This window comes from Polypterus senegalus, chromosome 14, assembly GCF_016835505.1.
Source record: "Polypterus senegalus isolate Bchr_013 chromosome 14, ASM1683550v1, whole genome shotgun sequence".
NCBI classification, from domain to species: Eukaryota; Metazoa; Chordata; class Cladistia; order Polypteriformes; family Polypteridae; genus Polypterus; species Polypterus senegalus.
The window spans coordinates 99,526,542-99,553,005 of NC_053167.1; the positions used below are offsets into that span (position 1 = coordinate 99,526,542).

The 26,464-nt window shown below is 38.5% G+C and overlaps 1 long non-coding RNA gene across 1 annotated transcript in view; it reads left to right on the forward strand.

Annotated features, from left to right (window-relative positions):
* Positions 1–26,464, forward strand: part of LOC120514966 — a 69,116-nt gene that overhangs the window by 39,459 nt on the left and 3,193 nt on the right. The window contains exon 2 of the long non-coding RNA XR_005630559.1: positions 14,662–14,742. This is a non-coding gene — a long non-coding RNA (uncharacterized LOC120514966). The remainder of the gene's footprint in view (positions 1–14,661; positions 14,743–26,464) is intronic.

Sequence of the window (26,464 nt, forward strand, 5' to 3'; positions counted from 1 at the left end):
CCAGTTCCTTGGTCTTCCTGGTGTTCAGATATAAGTGGTTTGAGTCACACCATTTAACAAAGTCTTTGATTAGCTTCCTGTACTCCTCCTCCTGCCCACTCCTGAAGCAGCCCACAATAGCAGTGTCATCAGTGAACTTTTGCACGTGGCAGGACTCCGAATCGTATTGGAAGTCTGATGTATATAGGTTGAACAGGACTGGAGAAAGTACAGTCCCCTGTGGCGCTCCTGTGTTGCTGACCACAATGTCAGACCTGCAGTTCCCAAGGCGCACATACTGAGGTCTGTCTGTAAGATAGTCCACGATCCATTCCACCAGGTGTGAATTTACTCCCTTCTCAGTCAGCTTGTCTCTAAGGAGCAAAGGCTGGATGGTGTTGAAGGCGCTAGAGAAGTCCAAAAACATAATTCTTACAGCACCACTGCCTCTGTCCAGGTGTGGAGAGGGATCGGTGTAGCATATAGATGATGGCATCCTCCGCTCCCACCTTCTCCTCGTATGCGAACTGCAGAGGGTCGAGGGCGTGGTGGACCTGTGGCCTCAGGTGGTGAAGCAGCAGCCGCTCCATGGTCATCATCACATGTGATGTCAGAAGATATTTTCCAAAGCCTTGGGACTCTCCCCTGTTCCAGGCTCAGGTTGAAGATGCGCTGTAGAGGACTCCCCAGTTCCAACACACAGGCCTTCAGCAGTCGTGGCGATACACCATCTGGACCCGCTGCTTTGCTGGCAGGAAGTCACCTCAGCTCTCTGCTCACCTGTGCTGCTGTAATTGTGAGTGGGGATGTCTCACCTATGCTGGTATTAGCAGAAGGATGGTTGGAGGATGCAGTACTCCGAGGTGAGAGTGGGTTAAGGTGGTCAAACCTGTTAAAGAAGTTGTTCATTTGGTTTGCTGTCTCCACGTCTCTCGATGGTGGCACCCGCTTGAGCTGCAGCCAGTGATGATCTTCATCCCATCCCACACTTCCTTCATGCTGTTATTCTGCAACTTCTGCTCCAGCTTTCTCCTGTACTGCTCCTTCCCCACCCTGAGCTGGACTCGGAGTTCCTTCTGCACGCTTGAGCTCATGCTGATCACTGCCTTTAAAAGCCCTTTTCTTCTGGTTCAATAGGCCCTTGATGTCACTTGTAATCCATGGCTTGTTGTTAGCATAGCAGCGTACTGTTCTTACTGGAACTACAATGTCCATACAGAGGTTAATGTAATCAGTTGTGCATTCAATAGCCTCTTCAATATTCTCACAATGTGATCCCAGCAGTATATCCCAGTCCGTAGTTCCAAAGCAGTCTCTCAGAGCCTGCTCTGCCTCAGGGGACCACTTCCTGAATGATCGTGTGGTTGTAGGTAGAGCCTTCACTCTTGGTTTGTGGTGAGGCTGAAGCAGAACCAAGTTATGATCTGCTTTCCCAAGTGCAGGCAGCGGGTGGCGCTGTATGCGTCTTTAACGTTTGCATACAGTAGGTCAATAGTCCTATTTCCACGGGTGTTACAGTCCACATACTGGGAGAAGGCAGGTAATGTTTTATCCAGCGTTACATGGTTAAAGTCTCCAGTGATTAGCACAAGCACCTCAGGGTGCTGCGTTTGTAATTTAGCAACTGCGGAATGGATGATGTCACTCGCTGTCTCCGCATTCGCTTGAGGGGGGATGTAAACAATAACAACAATCACGTGTCCAAACTCTCTAGGCAAGTAATCGGGACGCAGACTTACGGCCAACAGTTTTATGTTCCCGGAGCAATTGGAGATTTTAACGTTTATATGTCCAGAGTTGCACCACCTTGTATTCACATAGAGAGCGAGTCCTCCTCCTTTCCACTTCCCGCAAGTATTTGCGTCTCTGTCCGCTCTAACTGTGCTAAACCCAGGTAGCTCCATGTTAGCATCTGGGATGGTAGTTGTTAGGCACGTTTCACTAAAACACAACAAGATGCATTCTCTGTAGGTTCTGAAATTTTTTACCAGCACATCCAGTTTGTCAATCTTATTTGGTAGTGAGTTCACATTTTCAAGGATCACAGAAGGCACCAACGGTTTATAATGCCATTTTCTCGCAAGCTGCTTGGCTTTTATCTTATCTTTTATCTTTGCTCCGGCTCGGCTGCCATGATGTCGTCTTCTTACCTTGTCAGGTAAATAGGGAACCACACCAGTGTGGGCATTTCTTCTCAGTACCCCTTATCAAGCGGGGTCATTTTTGCTAAATCGCTTGTAATTCGACCTCTCCAAATTAGAATCATTGCTGTTATTGAACTATCTGGAGTATAAACACATGTTTGGTCTCTTTGTAAAGGTAACATTCTCTAGTTTCACCCTTAGTAGTCAGAATCACTGTAGGTGTGACTGATCAAAAGTTATGCACATTAGAACTCACAAAAAAACGAATTTTTTGTTCTCGTCTAAGTTTTTTTTATGAAAATAAAGGAAAATAAAGCTGCAGTAGGTAGGTGGGGACAGAAACACACTATGTACCAACAGAATAACTTGTTGACTGCTGAAATTTCAAATTTGAAAAGAATACCTGTAAAAATGACATTTTTACACCAGTTTTTATGTGGGCATGCCCAGGGCTTTTAGAGGGACCATTATCCACATTTTGGAACATATGGAAAAGTGTAATAACTTTTGAATGCTTCAACCCACATATATCAATGAGGGCTCTACTGAAAGCTTACACCTAAAGGAATCTATATCTACATACAGTGTCACTCTATTAGTTATAAAAATAATAAAAACAATAAAAAATACACATTTCTATGTAAAAATAGTCAATACAAGTCTTATGGGCCAAAAATATATTTATATTTTTATTTTTACTTTTTTTATAAAATGCACACAAACTATATATATTTCTTTTACAAACTGTTACAACACAGCTCAGCGTTTTTCCATGTGCCACTTGATGGCAGCAATCACTAGCAAGCAGAAAGCACAAGGGCTTGGCACGTCGCTCTCTGCCATTAGACGTCTCCTGGGCGGTTGAATACTTTCAACGCGTACATGCATCTATTATTTAATCGAGTGTTTATTTACGTTTAAACTTCTACTTTTATTCATATTTAAAATGCGAAAAACTTGGCGAAATCACAATAAACAACCACGCACCAACTCTGCAGACTGGCACAAATGCCACCTTCAGCAGCTCCGATCGTTTTGTTTACAAGTTAGTATGGCAAGTTACATATCAAAATGCTCGGCTGCTCATTGGCTGTAAGTTTTGAGTGTCAGTCACAGTGTCCAATCAAACTGGTAGATTCTATCAGGGTTTGGAGCTATGCGTCATCCTCCAAGCTGTCTGTGACACACGTTGGCTATACGAGGTGCCAGTCAACCCCAGACCCGTCGTAATTGGCCAACTTAGGTGTCGATCAGAAGCTAACACTTCCGTGTTTCATGCGGTAGCATGGTTATCGCCGACAGAAACAAATTACGTCTGATATGAGCAATATAAATGAAAAAAAATTACGTAGGTGGTCTCAAGTTATGAAACTTTTTCTGGAGTTTTTGTCCTATTGAGAATATATTGTGTGTTTTGGACCTAAATCGTTTTACTGGATTATATTCGCTGGAGCCTTACGGACACAATGGGATCAATACTGCTCGGAAATATTGATGTTTGACTTGCAGGGGGTCTTCAAAGGTAGGGACAGTCAACTCTTAAAAGTATGTACTTCTCTGTAAAAAAGGCTTTAGTGTCAGTGCTGTGGTTGTTGTGTGTCAAAATTGTTTATATCATCGGTAAGACGAGACTTTGAAGTTTCATTTGATGGGTAGGGTGTCGAGATGCATGGCAGATGGGCATGCACACATTACTGTAACGTTTTTAAAACGCTGTTATGTCCCGGGACCGGCACGTGTGCGCGTTAAAAAGTTGACTACTTGAATTAACGAGTCTCGGAGTGTAAAAATCCATGTCAAGTAGTAAAAATAGTAAAACCAGGGAGCGATTCCACATAAAAGAAAGTGGTAGAAGTGATCAGTGAAAAAGAGAAAAAATAGAAAAAAGGTAAAAAGATAAAGTCATACACGGAGCTGCTGGAATGGCTGCCACTCGCGATGGTGCCATACATCCTGATGTAGTAATAAATGTAGATGTGTACTTTCTTTTCCATGTTACAATTTCTGCAGCATCCCAGTCCATGACAGTGTGGGCCAGTGCAATGTATAAACTCATACAGAGCCAGTATGGTGTTACCAATTAACCTAGCCTGCACATCTTTGGGATGGAAAAGGTAAACCAGTGGATCAGAAGGAAAACCCATGCAGACACAGAGAGAATATGCAAATGCTGTGCAGATACTGTAGTTACACTAACACAAGTTGCTTGTTCATTGCTCATTGTCGGCAGCCTTCCTAGCTGCTGTAAATGAACATTTCCACTCAGTCAGTATATCTGTGTGTGCAGAAGCTATTTATAAGTGTAAAAGTGCACAAAGACAGTTGTTTAGGCTGACTGGTTGTTTTGTTGAGTCTTGCTGCAGGTAATCAGGGACTTTTTTGCCATTCTCAAACAGTAGTTGTTCACATAACCTGTACAAGTAGAAATGTTTTTTTACTCCTTGACTGTTTGCCCATAATTAAACACATTATTCTGCTTACTTTTATGTGAAGCAATGTCACTGTGTCCTGAGAAGCAATTAGGCATGCAGTGCTTCTTTTTATTATTTTGATTTATTCTTGTTTGCTTTGTAAATAGCCTTGTTGTGTGACTAACTAATGTAAGTGTGCATTATTTGGTTCTGAAATCTAATATCAGAATCTTAGCAGATGATACATCTAGGGATGCTCTCATCAGGTTTTTTAATGCTGATACCGATCACTGATTTCATGTTACTTGATTGGCCAATTCTGATACTAATTGCAATTTTTTTTCTTTATCCCTTTATAAACTTTTTACACTAATCTCCTGCATAACCAGACAAAATATTAGGTCCTATATTAAAGTGTAATTTTATAATTAAACTAGCTGTTCCCCACGGCTCCACCTGAATAGTAGTGAAACAGGACAAACTTTAAAAATCAATAAAAAATTGAAAAAAAAATGTAATAATTTGTTTTGAGAAGAATTTATATTGATAGCTTTCATATCCGAGGACCTCTTGATGTACAATATTTTTGGTTTTGCTATCAGAGTCGAGAATATAGCTGTGATCTCTTTGCCAAAAATGTAAAAAGTTGGCAAGGTATCTCTGGCCAAGCAGAAAGTAGGTACGCTGCAACGTCAAACTTTGCCACTGTATCCAATCCTGTTCAGCTGTGATGGGAGAGCGCCACCCGCATAGGGAGAAGAGCACCTGGTCGTGATATCGCTGCCAATGAGTAGGTGGCCTCTAAAACACATGTAGCTGTGATCTCTCTCTCAAAATCGTCAAACGTTACTCTTTAACAACCTCTGGATGATAATGTCTGCTGAACAAACAGGTATTGCTAGCTAAGTGGAGGCAAGATACACTCCAACATGTGGCAAAAGGTAGAAAGACTAGAACAGAGGCTGGCGCGTGAGTGAGGCTGGCCACGAATGGCTCCCTACTCCTGAGGTCCCACCTCCCCTCGACTCTCAGAGTACTGCGAATAAATCAGTGCCGCACCGAACTATAATGAGAAAAATTCCTAAAATCAACTGGAATGTTCAAGCAAATTATAGAAAAAAACCCATCTAAATCTGTTAAGTAGTTCTCTTGTGAAAAGCAGACAGACATGCAGACTTTGGATTTTATATAGAAAGAGATTATAGACCACATTTGTTAACTGTTCATTTTTTATTAACAAAATTAAATATCGATTACCATTTGAATTATGTAGTACAGTACTTGTTTCTTACCAAAACAAATGCTGTATGACACACAACAAATAATAAACACAGTACAAATCTTTAAAAAAAGCCTATTGTTTACTAAGCAGCAATTTCAAATTTGTTTTATATTTTCTTTTCCCAATTAAAAGTGTAAGCTACTCCATTTTAAGCTCGCTGTCCAAACTCAAGCACTGTCATTTTAATTTAAAGGACAAAATAAAAAGGTCTGAATTGTCTAAAGTAGCTTTTCTTGCTGCTTGTCATGTTGCACAGGATGACTTCTCCAATTACTATTTTACTGTTTATTACTTCGCTTTCTTTAATGAAAAGACTAAATATCTTAAAGACTAATATACCAATCGCCTCTTGTTCACTGATAAAACAAGCTTCCTCTCACTGCTCTTTGTTTACACTACAGCAAAATAAAAAGAGATGTACTCTGGCTCAACTACTGTAATATCTTGTGTAAAGGGGTACTGCAACTAAATTACAGTTACACTTAGAAAAGCAGGGCCTGAAGATATAGATTTTTGTGGATGGCCTTTTTACCGATCACTGATCGAGTCTTTTTTAGTAAAAAACGGTCAATATTGATCGGTTGCCGATTGATTGGAGCATTTAGACTTTTTCAAAATACTCAGAATTTGTGATGGCTCCAGGTTTGTCCCCTTGACAGCTCATGTGAGATATGTGTAGAAAAGTAGAATCATCAGTTAAGGAAATATTGTCAGCATGTTTAGGAATACTGTGAGGGAAGAGATACCTGCCAGACTTTGTACATAAGATGAGATCATTCACTAGAACAGTATTACACCCTAGGGAACAAATGCTGGATAAAAAATGTTTTAGGATATTTATATGGGAGGAAATGAGCTTTGTGAGAGAATGATGTGAAAACTACTGTATAAAATAAAACTTGCCTGCCTAGTGTTCCAGCATCCTAGGGTCAAATTTCCTGCGCTGTTGTTAGTTGTGTAAAATTTATATTTTCTCCTTATGGTTGCATATGTTTTCCTCAGCTGAACTTTATTTTGATATTCACACCCCAAAGAAGTGTATGTTAAGTTAATTGGCAGTTGTAATGTGGACCCATGCAAATGTGTTGTGTGTGCATTAATGGACTCTGGACTGCTTCCAGCCCTACACCTTATACTGTCTGTATAGGCTGAAGATCCTTGTGAACATGAATTGCATTTATTGGTTGTGAAAATATTGTGTTATGGGCAAAGAAGTTTTCAGCCATAGGTGACGTACCAATTTATTGAAACACATACAGAATAATAATTTACAAATAATATTGCCATCTATATGAAGTGGGAAAAGATGTAGACTCTCACAAAACATTACATTACGATTATGATAAATCATTTAAGTACTGGAAATTAGTGTTTTTGGGTCAATATGCAAAATACATCAGTCCAGGGGAACTTGGACCCCCAATAATAAACCCTATAAACTCCCTAAATGCCTAAAAATCTAAATTATGGGGGTCTGTTAAAAAAGGTTAAAAAATTATATGCTGTTTTAAATTTCTTAGTGCTTCTTACTTATTACTGAGAAAATATTGTAGCAAAGTACATGGAGCTTTTTACTGGAAGGAATAAAAAGTGGCTGTCCATGAGCACTGCACATGCTGGGTGGAGCTAGAAAAGTGTGTGGCAGCAGGCTGGGCACAGCAGCTCAACAGCAAGAAAGGAGGCTGAACCCTTTAAAGGATAAGTCCGGGACTTTTCAAGTAGAAGTTATTTCTTAACATTTATGTTAAGTGTGTATTTGCTATGTGAAATTGTGTTCTATGGTTAAGTGTTTTCTATAAATAAAAAAAAATCATTTATAAAATCTGTACTGGCACTTTACAGTGTAGTCTGTAGGGCATGGAGGAAAAGCTTACAAACTTACCAAATACGTCCATTTTTTAAGCCAAGAAAGTTGCCAAGTATTGATTCGCATCTTGCGATTACACACATATCATAAAATAGTTTATACATATCACCAATATTAAGAGATTCCACCGTTTTAAAAGAAAATTGGTTGTGCAAGAAAATTGGTTGTGCTTGATAGCCTGGTATTAAGCTTTTATCCGCAACAACCTTTCACCCACTGCGGGGTGGTTTGCACCGAAATGGCCAAATCAAATTAAACATTTTGTGCCATGTGGTTGGTTTTTTCTGTATTTATGTGAAAATTCACACATGTGAATTTAAAACTTATCCGTACCACGAGGAAAATAATATCAACAATATCAGATAAAATGATTATGTCCATATCCCTTTTATTGTTACAAACATGCGCAGGAAACATGGAAAGTGTGGATTAATACACAACAACTGTCTTCGATCATAAAAGGGATGTATTTAGTTAATGTTTAAGCTTTTCCCCTATACCTCATACCCTCCTTTGTAAAATGACAGATATTTTTTAAAAATGTATACAAAGTACTTAACTTTAGAATACACTTTTCCATGACAAATGCATATATGCTATGTTTGTGAAGAAATAACTTTGACCTGAAGATTACTGAACTTATCTTTTAAATTTGAAAAGTAGCAAATCAGAACCCCACACAGAACTTTGTACTAGCCTGAATGGAGCTTACTGATGATAAGGAGTGCAATGGAAATTGGTGATACTACGATAACGACAGTGTTCAGATTCAGTCTTGTTTTTAGGGTTATTACTGTCAGGTGTACGAAATACAGTCAAATTCATAGTTCTCAGGTCATATCAGTTTTGGATGCATCCCCTGTGACCCGTAAAAATGGGAATGTTGTAAAATCATTGGTCTCATTAGGTTGAAAGCGTGCAGTGTTGCTGTATGTTGTTTTGCAGTAAACAAACCCATTACTGGGGTGAACCTGTGACATTGCTACCAAAAGGACTTCACTTCCCAGCATAGTTAGCAGTTTTCAGGGTCCAACTGGAGACCACTGCAGTGTTTTTTTTTTCTCCAGCCCTCAGGAGTTTTTTTGTTTTTTTCTGTCCTCTTGGCCATTGGACCTTACTTTATTCTTTGTTATTTAGTCTTGCCTAATATTATTTTTTATCTGTTTATTTGTATTTTTATAAACTTTTCTTTCTTCATCTTGTTATGCACTTTGAGCTACTTCATTTGTATGAAAATGTGCTGTATAAATAAATGTTGTTGTTGGTCTTTGACAGACATCATTTGAGTGTGTATGTGATTTTTATTCAGAAACCGTGTACAGTATAATGTGTTTCACCTACTTTTGATTTTCTTCTCCAAATCTAATTTGATTTTATATTTCATGGTTCAAGAGTAAGATATCAGTGTTCAGCGAACAGGATCCCCACTTTACTATAGTGTGTTTCAAAACTCTTTTGGACCCTTTAGATATGTGTAAAGGACCAAGTAATCTTGGGTTGTCATGAAGTAACAGAGTGTAAATTGTAAAAAATGTGTGTCATTGTGTGTGGGTGCATCTGCATTTCTGTGCCTTGTGACTGCCAGGGACAATAAAGAGAAAATCCTGCCACCTTCAGCTTTCATTTTCTTCTTTTCACAGCAATATTTAACTATACGTCCATTTTTTTTTTGCATTGTAGGGTAATGTGGAGTCAGAGCCTATCTCTGCAACATTAACCACAAGGCAGGAAACAACCTTGAAAGGGGCACCAATCTGTGACAGGACATAACTCCTGCACATGCCCATATTCATACATGGAAGGCCAGATTATGGTGGTCAATTAACCTTAAGTGCTCACATTCATTATAAAATCTGATCAGTTCAGGAACCAGCCCATCACAGAACCCACTGCCACTGGGATCAGTTTATACAGTTTCCAGGTAACTCAAAACACAGTTGTGGCAAGTAGCAGACAAACAGGGTATCCACATAAAAATCTATAGTCACAGGAAGAATGGGGAAACACCCGTCAGACAATTAGCTTAATGGGATATAAACCTGCTAGTCTAACTGGTTTTGGGATGTGGCTATCAAAAAAGCCTGATTAATCTGTCTGTGGGTGAATGAGGGGGAAGACACATGCACACGACCACACTCAATAAGAAGGATCAGCAGGATAGTCAGGATCACTGAGGCCTTTAAAATACCCTTTTGTGTTTCTACAAGTACTGTAGTGTGTTTTTATACTGTATATCTCCCTTATAGAAGGGAGATGTGTTCCAGAAATATTCTAACAACCATTTACAGTGCTTTACTATCCTTATAAGGAACACCTGTACTCCTGCTTACAGTATCCATGCAATTATCTAGTCAGCTAATCATGTGGCAGCATTACAAGTGCCACAATTAATGTTCACATAAAGCATCAGAATGGGGACAAGTCTGATCTCACTGATTTTGACTGTGGCATGATTGCTGGTGCCCGATGGGCTGGTGTGAGTTTTTCTGTAACTGCTGATCTTCTAGGATTTTCACACACAACAGTCCCTAGAGTTCACACCGAATGTTGTGAAAAACAAAAACCATCCAATGAACAGCAGTTCTGAAAATGGAAATGCCATGTTGATGACAGAGATCAGAGGAGAATGGCTAACAAGTGGGTTAAAACAGCAGATGACTATGTCGGGTTCTACTCCTGTCAGCCAAGGACAGAAAGCCGAGGCTGCAGTGGGCATAAGCCCATCAAAACTGGACAGCCGAAGACTGGATTATTCCTATATTATTATATAGCCTGGTCTGTTGAATCTTGATTTCTGCTCAAGACTGGTAAGTATGGTAAGGTTAGAATTTGATGCCAATAACATGAATCCATGAATCCAACCTGTGTTGTGTCCAGGCTGGTGGTGGTGTTCTAATGGTGTAAAGCACAGTTTGGGCCCATTAATACCAATCAGCCGTTGCTTAAATGTCACAGCCTGTGTGAGTAATGCTGCTGACCTTGTGCATCCTTTCCTGTCCACAGGTTACCTATCTTCTAATGAGTGCTTCCAGCATAATAATGCACCACATCACACAAGGCAAAAGTCATCTTAAACTGGTTTAATGACAATGAGTTCAGTTTTCTTCAGTGGCCTTCACAATCACTGGGTCTCAATCCAATAGAACACTTTTTGGATGTGGTAGAATGGGAGATTCACAGCCTAATGTGCAGCTGACAAATCTGCAAATATTGTGTGATGCAAACATGTCAACATGGACCAGGATCTCAAAGGATGTTTCCAACATCTTGTGGAATCTATGGCACGAAAAATTCAGGCACTTCTGAGAACATAAGAATGCCCTATCCAGCATTCGTATATTGTTCCTAGTAATTTACTCAGCGAGTGTATACCGCCTGGGAGTATTGGCTCCACTGTGCACCTGTATATGTTAGTGAATATTTGCTATTTAGGCAATTTTCAGGCAACTGAAAAAATATAACTGCTGGTGAGCTATCTTGATTATAGCTGAGATGTGCTGTGCCCCCTTAATGTCTGCAGTATCCGCACTGATGTGGATGGGAGTGTGTGCTCTGCCTCATGAACTATAGGACCAGCGTTTTGCTTAGGCAGATCTAAAGAGTGAGAGTTTGTTGCGACTGGCCAGAGATTTGAAACCAGTTACCTGGAAATGACAGCAGGTTGGTGCTGGACTTGTAGGTACCCCTGTAAATTGTAAGGCTTTGCAATGTGTGCAACGGTTGTTAAACGTGTGCCTTCTTTGATCACTGAGCCATACTGTTGTGTGCATTACACATCATTCATATTGAAGAGTTTAAGTAAAAGGCGAATTCAACACCAATCACTGCACACACCATCATATAGCGACTGTACGCGTTCAGATTTTGAATGTGAAAGCTTCTTTAATCCCCTAAAAAATTGCTGTAAAAAGTGTCGCCTGGCTGAGCCCACATTGGATTTGGCTGGTGTGTGAATGAATGAGTGGGAGGTTGCCGCCTGCGGCATGTTGTGCAGAAAAAAAATATTGCGTGTGAGCAGGAAGGAGGGCAAAACGCGAGTGCCACAGAGGAGTCAACATTTTAGTGGGGTTGGGGGAGAAACAGAAGAGGAAAAATACATCTGTGCGTGTGGAGGTGGGAGGCGGAAAAGAGGATGGGCATCGCAAGTGGAGGGGAAAGCGAGACTGCGTGGGCGCGCCTGTGAAATCAGAGCCACGAGAAGCGGCACGAAGCGAATGCATTCTGCACTTATCTCGCATTGTACTTCAGGATAATTGTAAAAAAAAGGGGGAAATGTGATAGTTCCGCAGTGCTGCTAGAAATGTACCCATTGTCGCACTCTCAAATGAGCCCCGCGACTTGGAACATAAGATCAGCCACTCGGTTATGAAAAAATTAAAATACAAGAGGATGAACATTACAGAGCAGACTAGTCCTTATCGGCCTCTATCAAAATAGGCAGGACGGTGACGTTTAATGACTGCTCAGATGCTTTGAATGTCATTGGATGTTCGGTAAAACATATTTTTTTTTCCCTGTTAATTAGTTCCGGTTATTGATACTGCTCCAGGAATCGACAAATTAAAGAGAAAGGCAACGCAATTAACAGTACTGTATATAATATACTAGCATGTTGTATTTGTCCATCAATATAGATTAAAACAGCTTTACATTGAGCACACAGTTTAAACAGAATTAAATTTAACACGGTCAGCAGGTGGACGATTGGTTTGATACGTAAGCATAAAGTAAACGAATGTGTACTTTTATTTTTAATTCAGTCGCTCCTTATTTGATTTTACAATTCCGCGCTTATGTAAATAAAATGGTACTAAACACACAGTCTTCAGCATCTGATGAATGAAAGGACCTAACCCCATGATAAACCGCCGGTCCGTACCAGGTCTGCTCGCATACTACATAATCTCCAACTCTCGTGTAGCAGAAACGTCATCGAGTAATTGAACAACAGCGAAGAGCAAGGTGTTTCAATTCGGTCTATCATAAAACATAGGCTATTCTTAAACCACCGGTTAATCCTATTGAGGGTCGTGCGAGGTCAGACCCAATCCCGGGAGCATGGGGGCGCTAAACTGCCTTCCCACAACCCAAATTTCAACCATAGTGTAACGGGGCCCTAATGTTAACCATAATCTAATACGATGGGTGTTACGTCACTGTCGTTGAGGGCGTTTTGTGATGCTGGGGCATTACATGACTGACCTCATGGGTATTTCGGTTAGCAGTTACACTCTGTTGGCCTATCGCCGTGAATCGGGTTTGTAATGGCCATACATTTTCTAAACCTGTTTAATCCTGAGCAAGGTCACGATTAGCCCAGCCTGCTTCTTTTGGGAATGTGGGTAGAAACTCTGACAGATAATCGACATTCAATAGGCATTATCTATCTATCTATCTATCTATCTATCTATCTATCTATCTATCTATCTATTATATAGTGCCTTACATATCAATCTATCTATCTATCTATTATATAGTGCCTTACATTATCTATCTATCTATCTATTATATGGTGCCTTACATTATCTATCTATCTATCTATCTATCTATCTATACTAATCTGTCTCTTTCGCTTGCATACAGTCGCACGTCTGTGTTGAAGTTTTTGCCAACAAATCTAGTAAAACAAATGTCCATGTGTCAATTTCCCATATTCTATAAATGCGTAAATAATTTTGGCAGCACACTGTTGCCAATTCTTCACACAACAGAAACACGTAGCATCTTCATTTTAGGTGCAGGACGATAACAAAAGAGACACAGTACACATAACGTTGGTGTTAAGCTAGGACAATGTTTTAGAGATAGGTGGGAGATGTTTAATTAAGTCAATTGTGGCCAGACGGGTCACCGTTTCCACATGTACTGTGGAAAATTGCTTTCTACATTTGCCGTTCTTTTAATAAGTTTGCTATGTTTGCCACCTTGTGGCTGCACATCTGTGGCACAGCAGCTTTTAGCCTCGTTTACCTGCCGGTCTCCTAGTAAACGCGCCGCCCATGAAACAACATTACATACGCGAGTCGGATTGAGATCGTGTTTAGCGCTGTTTGCATTTTAATTCATAATTAATCATGTTTGTAGGTTGGTGGTTTTGGACGCAATTGCCTGTTTAAACATCTGATTTGATGAGTACCATCTGCCGCCTAGTGGCACATAGTTAATTTCTTTAGCGAACAAAACTAATCTGACGCTAATAGGCTGGGCACACTATAGAGCGCATCTGTTACGGAATGACGGGAGGTGCGACAAACAGGTTTAGGGGAAAAGAAGCAGGTGTTACATTGGATTTTCTTAATTAACGTCAGTGATTCTTGACTTTCTTTTGTAACGTCTAAAATGTTAATTGCGCAGACATTTCAATATAGTATTATCCAACATAGCGGTTTGTCATTCATCCTTAATCTAAGAGCATTAAAGGGAAAGTTTAAATCAATACTAATAAATTGTCGAGTAAAATTCACAAGTCATCCACTGCTCTGTTGTGTTAAGATGTCTTATTTTCACCCTAATTGCCACTATTATTATTATTATTATTATTATTATTATTATTATTATACTCTCTGAAATAATGTGCAGAAAACTTATTCTCTACTCTTGTACTGATTTTATTTTATTTTAATGAATTTGTTTTGCCACCGCTTAAAGGATCATTCTGAGAAATTAAAAGTGATTCTGAGATATAGGTTATCTGACAAGGAAACATCAGTTTACTAAATGAATGAATTGTTATGTGAAATATGAGAATTCATTAAGAGAAAATAAACTTTTTGCACAAAGAAATTACATTTGACCAGTTCTATTGTTATACCACAGAGCTTCTATAGATTTAGCAGACTGCTTTGCTTGATAATCAAGTGTGAGACAGTGGGTGCTGTTTTAGCAGAAAAAAAATGTAATCAGAAAATATAAGGACCTTTGTTTTAATTTAGTAACATGCATTTATTATAAAGTGATGAAGTATTTTTTTTCTTGTAGGAAACAAGAGAAGATAAAATGCCACCAGAGAAGCAGCTACATAGGAGTTACACAATTATCCACTGTTTTGTTTTTGTTGAGGTATGTGAAATATAAAAGGTCATAGATTAATGTTTAACATTCACGATGGACACAGTAATTATTCGAAAAATATAAATTACTCAAAAACTGTGCATTTAAAAAGATTGTTATTAAACTGCTTACCAATTGCATTCATTTTATGATTGAATATACTGATGTCAATACTGATAGTGAATGTAATGTAAACATTTTAATGGGGAATTAAAAACAACACAAAACTCTGATATCATTACCCCTTAGTTTTATTTCAAGCCACAGTGATTGTTTTAATGATATGTCTTTTGTCATTTACAATAAATGCTGCAGCCCAGCCTTTCAGCATGGCAATACTGTTTAGTAGCTGTTAGCAAAGTACATTATAACCAAAACAGAAATCCTTAAATATTTATATACAAGAGAAATCAGAATATAAAACAAAAAGGAGAAAAGAATGACAACATAGAGAAAAAAATAGCCCAAAGCTAAACATTTGATTAAGTTTCAAAGTAAATGTAGAGTATGTTTTTCTTATGAGTACTAATCAAAAATTAATGTGTTTTAGTAAACACAAATAATAAATAAGGTATACATTTTTAAAAATAATTTATTAGTTTAATTTAGTTTTTTGTGTGTACTGTATAACCCAAATGAGGTCTTTTTTATATGTGATGATTGTCTTTTAACAATGGTTGATTATTGCATGTAGCTTTGTCCTTGTAGCCAAGATGTCGAATTGTGAGCCATTGAGGTGTCAGTTCAGTCTATCTGTGGGTCACTGAGTAAGTTACTTATAGCGTTTCTTTCCTGCAAAAAAGAAGAAACAAAGCAAACCCATGACACTGTGGTTTTAAAAACTCAGTGTATGTAAGGTATTCATTGGTATATATCAGTGTATTATAAATTAGTACATGACTTTATTTAGCCTCAGTTTATGATTTAAACAAAACATGATAATGTAAATAGATATATATAGCAGTGGTCTTATGTACTGTGTAGCAGACTGCAAGACATATTGCATCCCATCAGGGAGGTTCCTGGTTGTATGCCAAGGATGAGGTTTTGCTGAGCTGCCCTGAAATTATGATAGAGGAGCTAAAGGCTGCCAGAGGAGGACTGTAGGTCTACAAGTAGTATACCCGGCAACCAGGGAAGGATTGGGAAACTTACTCAGGTTAGGAATCCCAAGTCTAACCCAGGCAACACAATATACATCAGTTTTCTTGTACAGGCACAAACTCAAAAAACCAACAAACACTATTTTGTATTGGAATTTTTTATGAATGAAGAGACAGTAGATTGAACTTTTACACATACATTTCACTCTTAAATATTAGTTGCAAGACAACCTTTGATAAAGTGTGGAACAACACTTCATAAATGTAAACACTAAATAAACCATGTCAAACACTAAATAAACCATGTAGTTCTCAAGTTTTTTTTTTAATCAAAACAAATGTGCAAAAAGCACTGAACCACAAAAAGGAGTTGTCTGTGGAATCCACAGTGCATAGATGATGTTTTCAGTTTCACCTGTGAGACTGGAATCTATGCAGCCGCTGTCAGGGTCTAGATGGTAATGCTGAATACACTTAGTAAACAAAAAACTATGAAACATTTCGTGTAGCCTATTCAGTCACTGTCATTATAGCGCTATGGTTTAACTGTTTTAAAAATATTAAAATAAAGTAAAAACAAGACCCGTTCATTAACAAACTTATCATGAAATAAAGAACAAGATGTACATTTAAAAACACAAATCATTCCATTCACATATGAGTTTCATTAATAAAAAAATAAAATAAAACATTTAGTGTAGTCTATTCAGTCACACTGACGGAAAAAGGAAAAAAAAAAACGTTACTAATCTGATCATACAGTACACTTCATTAAAATTTGAAACAAAAATAAAACAAAATAAATACAGTGGAACCTTGGTTTGCGAACATAATTCATTCTGGAAACGTGCTTGCAGTCCAAAGCACTCATATATCAAAGTGAATTTCCCCAAAAGAAATAATGGAAACTCAAATGATTCGTTCCACTACCCAAAACTATTCATATAAAAATGATTAATACAAAATATAAAGTAAAAATACATAAAACAAATTAACCGGCACTTTACATTTGAAAAGAATCATGGCTGGTGTGAGTGAATTTCTAAACAGGACAATAGGCAGAAGAGCATCCCAAAGCAATCACAGTCTTCCTGTGCTATAGCAGTTTGCCATAAAAGCGAATCCGAAAAGATCGTGGACATGCTATAAATGCCTGCCATCTATGGGTGATACAAGGAACATTATAAATGCGCAGGGCACAGTACTACTTGGCAACGACCCTGCCTGACTGCTGTGTCTGTGTATAGGAGAGTGGCTGATCCCGCTACAATAAATAACTGCGCTGTTGCTGTTTCAAGCTGAATAAAGCTGGTGTTGTTAAAGTACTGAGACTCAGCTTCGTGTTTTGGGGTGCAAGACGGGGACTCGCACATCACAGCACACACACACACACACAGTCACAATGCTGTAGTAAGCAGTATACGCTCGTACGATGTTGACTATATGAGTGAGGCACACAGACTCAGACGGAGTATAGGAGATGATTGCCCACGAGAGAGAGAGACACACACACGCGAGCGTGAGAGAGACACACACACGCGAGAGAGATAGACAACCACACACACGCGCGCGGGAGTGAGAGAGAAGAACCATCATCTCAGTTGTGATCACATGACACTAAGCAGACAAAGTGTATCCATACTACTTGTATTGCAAGACCTCGCTCGTTTATCAAGTCAAAATTTATTACAAATTTTAGCTCGTCTTGCAAAACACTCGTAAACCAAGTTACTCGCAAACCGAGGTTCCACTGTACACAGTAACAAATACCAAAACCCATACAATATCCAAATATAATTCAAAGTATATTATAAACTTTTAAACAATCTCCATATATAACTTTAAATACAAAAGCACCATACATACGCACCTCTCATCATAGTGCTCCTGTTTAACTGTCAGAGAGCAAGACGCACGCAAAGTCAAAACCTGACTTGAACAAAAACAAGAAACCATCCAACCATAAACCCGAAAAGAAATCCGCCAACGTTAAACGCGAAAGGATTTGTGCCCACTACAGAGCAATGATGCCTGCTTATTTTCCAGTATAATGACATTATATAATTTCACCATTAATTTTTTTCACAGGTTGGTATGAATGCTAGGCCAGGCCAGGCAGCAGGCCACTGGGAAAGCTCCTGCTGATGGTAAACGTTAGTCCAGCTCTGCCAGCAACTTAGGAGGCACAGGAGCATGCAGTTAAGCTCTCGTCACACATTTGACTCTTTAAGGAGAAAACAGCATGCCTTTTGAGGGGTCAGGGATGACCTGGAATCACTTTCTGGTTGACTAGGTGTATCCTAAGAAATTAAAAATCTCCAGATCCACAGCCAAGAGGATTTGAAATTGGGCCTGTAAAAGAGGCAAAGGCATATCTGTCAGGAAATTGAAGAAGGATCAGGGTTGTGACAAAGGAGTTCATGTATGTGGTTTTTGAAGTAAGCAGCTAGTTTATGTAACTCACACATAAGGACAGCAGATTTATTGTTTTAATTTGTTATACATATATAACGTTGTGCTTATATACAGTATAGCCAAATTTGCTTCATACTGTTTGTTACTTGATATTAGATTTATCAAATTTTAGGATCTGATAAAAACTAGATGATTATTGGTTATGTGAGAAGTAAACCCTAAGAATTGAGTGAAGTGAACTTGAATTTTCACAGAACTCTCTACAATCAAGAATGTGAGTTACAGATGTCTAATTCTGAGGGATTCATTTACATGTATGTTTGCATGATTTTTTAAAATCAACAAAGAGAGACTGTTAGATTACTTAACTATTAAGTCTTCATCTCTCAGTTGTTATGTTGATTGTATATTGAAATATTGAGCTCAGAATCTCTGGTATTAAGTTGGTCAGGTGAAAGAAAACTACCATTTATAAATAAGTGAGGGCAACACTTTTAATAATTTGAATATTTTGGGATCAGCACAAAGAAATTGATGAATTAATTTAACCTACTCTGCTGCTAATACGTTCTTCACGAAGTTGTCTTGTGTATATAAAGTTCTGCTCCATGATTTTTTTTTTTGCTTAATTTGCCAGATCTGTTTATACTTGCTCAAAAAGCAAAGGTTGCAATGTACATTTTGAGGAAATTCATCAAAGTTTTAAAGAGAGGAACTGAGAACAACATCTAGGTGGGTAGATGGTTCAGAAACAATTTTCTGTAAAGGTCGAGTATAATTCATAAAATGCAGGACCTGTTCATCCAATCCTTTAGAAGCATTTGGAAATTTAAAAGAACTACTTTGTGGATGACTAAGGAGTTAAGTAAGAATTTACAGAAGAAAAGACAGCTGTAGGATGCCTCCAAGATAAATAACCAAAGATACCTAGAGAACTTAAGAGTAAATGTTTAAAATGTCAAAAGGGAGTTAGAAAAAATATCAGTAGAAGTTCAAAAGTCAAACTTAGGAGTAGTTTAGTACTGCCCAAAGGGGCTGCTTTATGAACAGCTATTATAAATACAAAGCACTGAACATGATTTGAACGCTCTCAGTTTGTATTCATTTGTGAAAAGTAAACTACTTTCCAGTAATTATGAGTAATTTTTATTCCCCACAACCAGATAGTGTAACAGAAGTGGTTAATAAGGGTTTTTTGGGCACTAGAGTTACAGTAATGCAGTTGTGAGGCGACATATGGAAAACTGTATGCATATTACAAAAATGCCAGAGAAAATGCAGAAAAGCAGATATTAGATTGATACCTGGACTGCAGATGAAGGACAATTAGAAAATAATGAAGAACCTGAATCATCTCAGTTTCAGCAAACAGATGTTAAGAAGTGACATTGAATGAAGTGTCAAAAATTATGAAGGGAATTAGTGCAGTGGATCCATGATTTTACTTTAAAATTAACTTGTGAAGAACACAGAGCTTTGCTGGTTAAGGTTAAATTTTACACAAATATTAGGAAATATTTCTTCACAACTGTAGGTAGAAGGATTAAGTTACCAATTACGGTGGTAGATATTAATATTTTGAGGACCTTGAAAATCTTGACTTGACAATATTTTGTGACTGTTAGGTGAACAGAAGTTGATAACCTACAGTATTTTATACTGCATTAGTAATTCTTAGCAAAACCTAAATTTATTAAATTTATTAACTCTTTGACAGCTGAATATTTTTTCTAAAACGTGCAGTTTTTCCAAAAAGCACCCAAAGAAAGGGTCTCACACATAAATCAACCTAAAATATCAGTTGCTGGGTGCTGTGGCTACCAGTTCACAGTCTCTTGTGGCTCGAGATGCTCACAGGTGGCCTGACAGCTGGCAGGAATGCGTGGCAGGGTGTCTGCCAGGTTGTCTTCGCGTGACGGGAGTGGGGATGGCAGCAGCAGTTGCTGTCACAGTGCAACGCAATCTGGTTTGTACCTCGTGTCATTATGAGTGGCGGTCTTCATCTATACAAACGTGTTCAGCACCACAATTAGCTGGAGGTCGATCAGCTGATGATGGTACCTCTCTTTTGTTTTCAATCTTGATCTCCAGATCACTTGCATCAGAATCTGAGTCCTATGGGTCAAAGTCCAATTCAGCAATAATATACAAAATGTTGTCCATGGATTGGTTTGCTTTGTGCATTCTCTTCGATCTCTCACCAGATGTCAATGGAATTGTTGTCGCTGTTTGTTCTTCACTACTCCCGCAAATACATGGAAATCTCGGTCAAACCAACGAAGCCAATTTCCTTCCAGTAAAGAGAATCAAACTAAAACGTAATGAAGAGTTTTGTCACTGTTTGTATTTGCTTACTGCTCTCAACCCCTCCTGCCGACAAAAGTCGACAGCCGGCCTGAAATAGTTAATATAGCAGTGCATCTATTGCATTAAATGGATGGAAGAGTTTTAATACAGAAGAAGAATTAAATAGACTTTTATGTTTTCTTATTTTCTTTATGTTTACATGGTTCAATAGTTCAGGGTATGAGTTCCATGTTTGGGTGTTGTCTGTCTTTAAGTTTGCACATTCTCTTAGTGTCTATATTGTTTTTTTACTCTTGGAACTCCCGTCCTCCTCCCACATGCCCAAAGATGTGCTGTTTAGGCTAAGTGCTGATCTCAAACTGGCCCTTGTGATGGACTGGCACTGGCAACTACTTTATGTACCATACTAAAAGAATAGGCTCCAGTGCCTAGTGATCATGATATTTATAAGGCAGGCCTGAGAATGATGTGATATATCTTAATTAAATACAGTATATAAGCATGCACTGCCCTTGACAGTGTTTTAGACAGGAACAGAAGTGTGCCCTAAAGCTTTACAATATGAAATTCATGGATGCTGGTTCAATCCTGAGTACTCACTTTTGAACTTTTGTGAGTAGAGTGCAGATCTCTTTGACCTTACCTGACAGTAGTTTCAGAGGGACTGTTGAATAACACCCATTTTATTTATTACTGTTCCAAGTAATAAATATATATTTTTTGTGAAATATATGTTGTGCAATCTATTACATGTGTTCGATGCTTACTTGCTTTAATGAAGGCAAGTGCTAAAAAAGAATGGCATTGTCTATGTGGCATACACCAATTAAACAAATGATCAAAAGCAGTATATACAGTACTGTTTATGTATTTTAATGATAATAAAGACCTCAAAATAATTGCAGTTCCATTGTTAAACTCTGAAACTCAAGAGAAATAATTCTATCATGGATACAGTACCTGTTTCTTAAAAACATTTTACACTTATTTAAACACATAGCAAGGGCTTTAGACAGCAGATGGAGCCACACTCTGAACTATTTAGAATGCTAAACTAATATTATGTATTGATAAGTACAGAGTCAATTTTACTTTTAGATGACACCTACAACATCACTAAAAGTATGAAATTATTTTGTCTGAGTCCTAGTCTGTATGCAAACACTCAGTAATAGCTATTAAATTTGCTCACTGTGCCATATTTTTGATGCTTCTCCTAATCAACAAGGACAGCTGCACCATAACATACTGACAGTTGTGCTCTTAACCAGTGAGTATTAATAATATAAAGGCAAACATATGTAAGACGTTTAGGTCTAAAAAGGAGCAAGACATAATTATATAGTATGTCTATGGAACAACAGCATTTTAAATGTGGGAGTGTGATTGACAAGTAGCCAGTTTTATATGGCAGAAAAATAAACAATAGTATAGTAGCTTGTGCAGTTTTACCTCATTTTAACTACAGTGGGGCTGTACTTACAAAATATGGCAATAATGAGATTATGAGGGATCTAATATTTGATCATGTGGAGATTATTCTGTACATGCTACAAGCTAGCAAATATATAAATAATCAGTACCTGTAATTCCCAAGCGTCTCAGAAATATTGGTAGTTTTCTTATACTAACTCTAAGTCTTCACCACTATAATAATAATAAAAACAATAATTGGGAAGGGATGGTAGGGATGGTTTTGAGTCCTTATGATCCTTAGAACAATACTGGTGGGAGCTTTATTCTCCTTGTAGGGCCATCCATGCTGATAAAGTCAAGGGCAATGGGCCAGACTACAAGCAGACCACTACCTACTCTGGCAGAGTTATATAATGGAATTCATACCGGCTTGGTTGTCATACAGAATAAAAAGGACTCACGAGTTAGGTAGAGGCTCATTTTCAAAAACTGAATTACAGTCTCCCTTGGTTACTGGTGGCAAAGACAGGCCCAGCCCAAATATACTGTAGCTACTGCAATGTCCACTTCAATGGCTAGACAACCAGACCCAAACTGCTAAGGCTGTTTCGGGGCCCCTTAAGCCCCTGACCACCAAAGAAAGTAAGATCCAGCAGTGCATGAAATGGACAAAAGTTATTAGCAAGTTCATCAATTGTACATATTATACAATTACAGAATTAGAAAGAGACACAACACATTACAAACACAAATTATACATAGCTTTTACACAGAACATATAACCTCAGAAGAAAGAATCACAGATGAGCAACGTCACCCCATAAACAAGACATGAACAAATGAACCACAAAGTTGCTGCTAACTTTTAAAAATTCCAAAATAATGAAAAACTATTTTACTGAAAAACATAACAATTAAAACCATTGGCATGCCAACACAGGGCAACCTCACTGGTCTTCCTTCTTGTCTAATGTGGTTCAGCATAATAGTACAGCAGGTTGAATCAAGGGTAGCAACAAGGCATGGACAATACATCAATGTGCTTGAAGCAAATCATGTTAACACATCTCACAGAAACAGTAAGAAAAACACACAACTGAAACGTAGCAGGTGCGAATGGAGTTCACAGTTTCTGGTTTGAGAGATTCAGCACTCTGCTTTCGGTGCATACAGACAAACTGGAATACATTTTACACAACCCACAAGACCTCCATTTTTAACAGAAGGCATTGCGCACATGAAACCCAAATCAAAAGACACCACAGATCCCAAAAACTACAGACCTATCACCTTTCTGCCTATGCTCTACAAAATACATACTGCATGTGTAACAAAAATATAAACGTGGGTTGCAAGGAACAGCTCTTAGTTGACTGTGTTATACTCCAGCAAGCATATAAAAAACAGAAATCTGAACACAGGATTTATTGACTACAAAAAAGCATCTGACAGTATCCTATACACAAAAGTTACCCTTATACAAGATACACCCTATACTTATGCATGGCCTGTACACACAAATTGGATGCTGGAGAACAACACTACATGTACCGTATGTATCAGCCTTACATCAATACAAACAGACACAATAGAGATGAGACGAGGCATCTTCCAGGTATTCTCATTAGCCCACTCTGGTTCTGTCTTGTTGTCAAACCATTATCAAAAAGATTAAACAACACACAATATGGATATAAAATGAAACACTAACAATACACTCTATCACATCTATTCTGTTTGGATGACATAAAGATATATGAACAAATAAACAATTAACAGTTAATTAGAAATAATAAAAACATATTCACAAGGCATACACATGGAGTTTGGACTGGAGATACAGTATGTAAAACAATGAGTGTAGAGAGTGGAATCCTTAGAGAAGGTGGGTATACCGTCAAAAATGGCAACCAAATTGAGGCCATAGCAGATGGTGAGCTGTACAAATACCCTGGGTTCTAACCCTGACAAGCTTATACAACACAAACAACAAAAATATAAATCATGTCTTTCACAAGTCTCAAAACACACCTACACACAGGCCGCACAATTGCAGCCATCAGTACAATATGTATTCTTTTGGACTTATACATTAGTTACAAACAAACCTAAAAGAGCACCAAAGGAAAGCAGTAACACTACTCACAAAACACAAACAACACCACCCCAAGGCAGCCATAGAACTCACTCTTCTGCATGCTGAGGGTGGTAAGGGACTCATCAGTTTACACAACAAGTAGAAGTATTTCCGAGCCTAAGATAAAAGGAGGCTCTCAACCTCACCAGTTGAGTAGGAGTTGGATGGAAGACGACAAAGCTCACCCGGGAGGAGTTGAGGAATATAAGAAAGGATTGGAATTGAGATTGTGTTTATTAAGAAGCCTTTGTAGAGGTAATTAGTGTTAATAAATGTTGTATTTGCACCTGGAACTTGTGTGTGTGAAGTTGCATCTGGTGTTTGGGATGCTGCAACGCACCCTATTGGCCACAACTACATCATCCAAAATTTCTAAAACTGAATAGTCGGTGGCTTTTTCCTGTGGCTTATTCTTTATTCACATACAGACCAGACCTGGGCTAAAATTGGTAAAATGGTTGAAAAGTAAGTGAAATTATTTTTAAGTATATGTACAGAAATGTAAACTTCTCCAGCAATGTTTGCTGATGCTCATGACTTCAATTGCAAGGAAGGTTGTTTATTGGCTGGATAGATCTACACCATCTTTGGTAAGTTTACTTTAATTTAGGCATGTCATTGTTAACTCCCATACCTAGCAATGCTGCTTACTGGTGCTTCAAAACTAAAATGCATGTTTACTGAAAGGATTATAACAACAAATGATGAAATATCTAGTAAAGTTGGGTCCTTTTCTATTGTGGAGTTAACTCCACATAGTGGAATGACGGAGATGCTATTTAATGCCATGGCAGTGGTGGGTGTTTGTGACAAAAGCAATGGCTATTATTGTGATTACTTGATTAACAAAAGTCATCTCCATGGAGACGGTGCTATTGGAGGTGTACCAGGATTGCTCCACTAGGAAGAAATCCAGCAGCAGACCCAGGATATGGCAAATGGATTATATCACAGGATGAGCTATAAATTATTTTCCACAAGTTTAATTTAGCTTATCCCATTTCTATCATGACTCCTTTGTGAACTTGAGTGTACTCTGTAATGAGATGGATGTAGTCTTACAAAAAATGCCAGAATAATTCCTACTCCAGGCAGCCTGATGTCCAAACTCAAATGGCTGGTTTCAACCTCCATGGACACAGGATATTAAAGTTTCAAAAACATTCTTTTAACACTAGAATTACCAAAGCTTACAAAAAAACTTGTAAATCCGGCCCACCTTAAATCCGCTCGCACCTCTTCATCAGCGTCTTTTGTCTTGTAAATGTGTCGATAAGCCCAAGCAGCAAGCAGCCTAATATCCCATCATCCCACTGCCAGAGAAACTGCAATAACCACTCCCAGCTCAAGTGTTGTTTATCGCTTTGATTCTAGTGCTAAATATCCCAAAATACACAAAAATTCCCTATAAGGTGAAGGAGCCATGGAACCTTTTGCTATGAAGGACAAAGCCAATCAAAATCTTTATAAATAAAAAGGTATATACAGTGGAACCTCGGTTTGCGAGCATAATTCGTTCCGGAAACATGCTCGCAATCCAAAACACTAAATATATCAAAGCAAATTTCCCCATAAGAAATAATGGAAACTCAGATGATTCGTTCCACAACCCAAAACTATTCATATAAAAATGATTAAGACAAAATATAAAGTAAAATACATAATACAAATTAACCTGCACTTTACCTTTAAAAAGAATCATGGCTGGTGTGAGTTTCTAAACTCATGTGGGATTCCACCCAACAGGAAGACATGCGGAAGAGTGTCCCAAAGCAATCGCAGTCTCCCAGCGCTGTAGCAGTTCGCCGTATAAGCGAATCCAAAAAGATCGCAGACATGCTATAAGCGCCTGTCGTCAATGGGTCATACAAGGAACATTATAAACATCCTGCTGCAATAAATAACAGCGCTGTTGCTGTTTCAAGCTGAATAAAACTAGTGTTAAAGTACTGAGACTCAGCTTCGTGTTTTGGGGAGCAAGATGGGGACTCGCACTTCACAGCGCACACACACACAGTCACAATGCTGTAGTAAACAGAGAGACGCTGGGCGAGATAAGGAGAGAGAGAGACGCGCTGTAAACAGAGACGTGCTGGGCGAGCGAGATAAGGAGAGAGAGAGAGAGCGCTGTAAACAGAGAGACGCGCTGGGCGAGCAAGCAAGCAAGCAAGATAAGGAGAGAGAGAGGTGCTGGGCAAGCAAGCGAGATAAGGAGAGAGAGAGAAGAACCATCAGCTCAGTTGTGATCACATGACGCTCAGCAGACAAAGTGTATCCATATTGCTCATATTGCAAGACATCGCTCGTTTGTCAAGTCAAAATTTATTAAAAATTTTTGCTCGTCTTGCAAAAC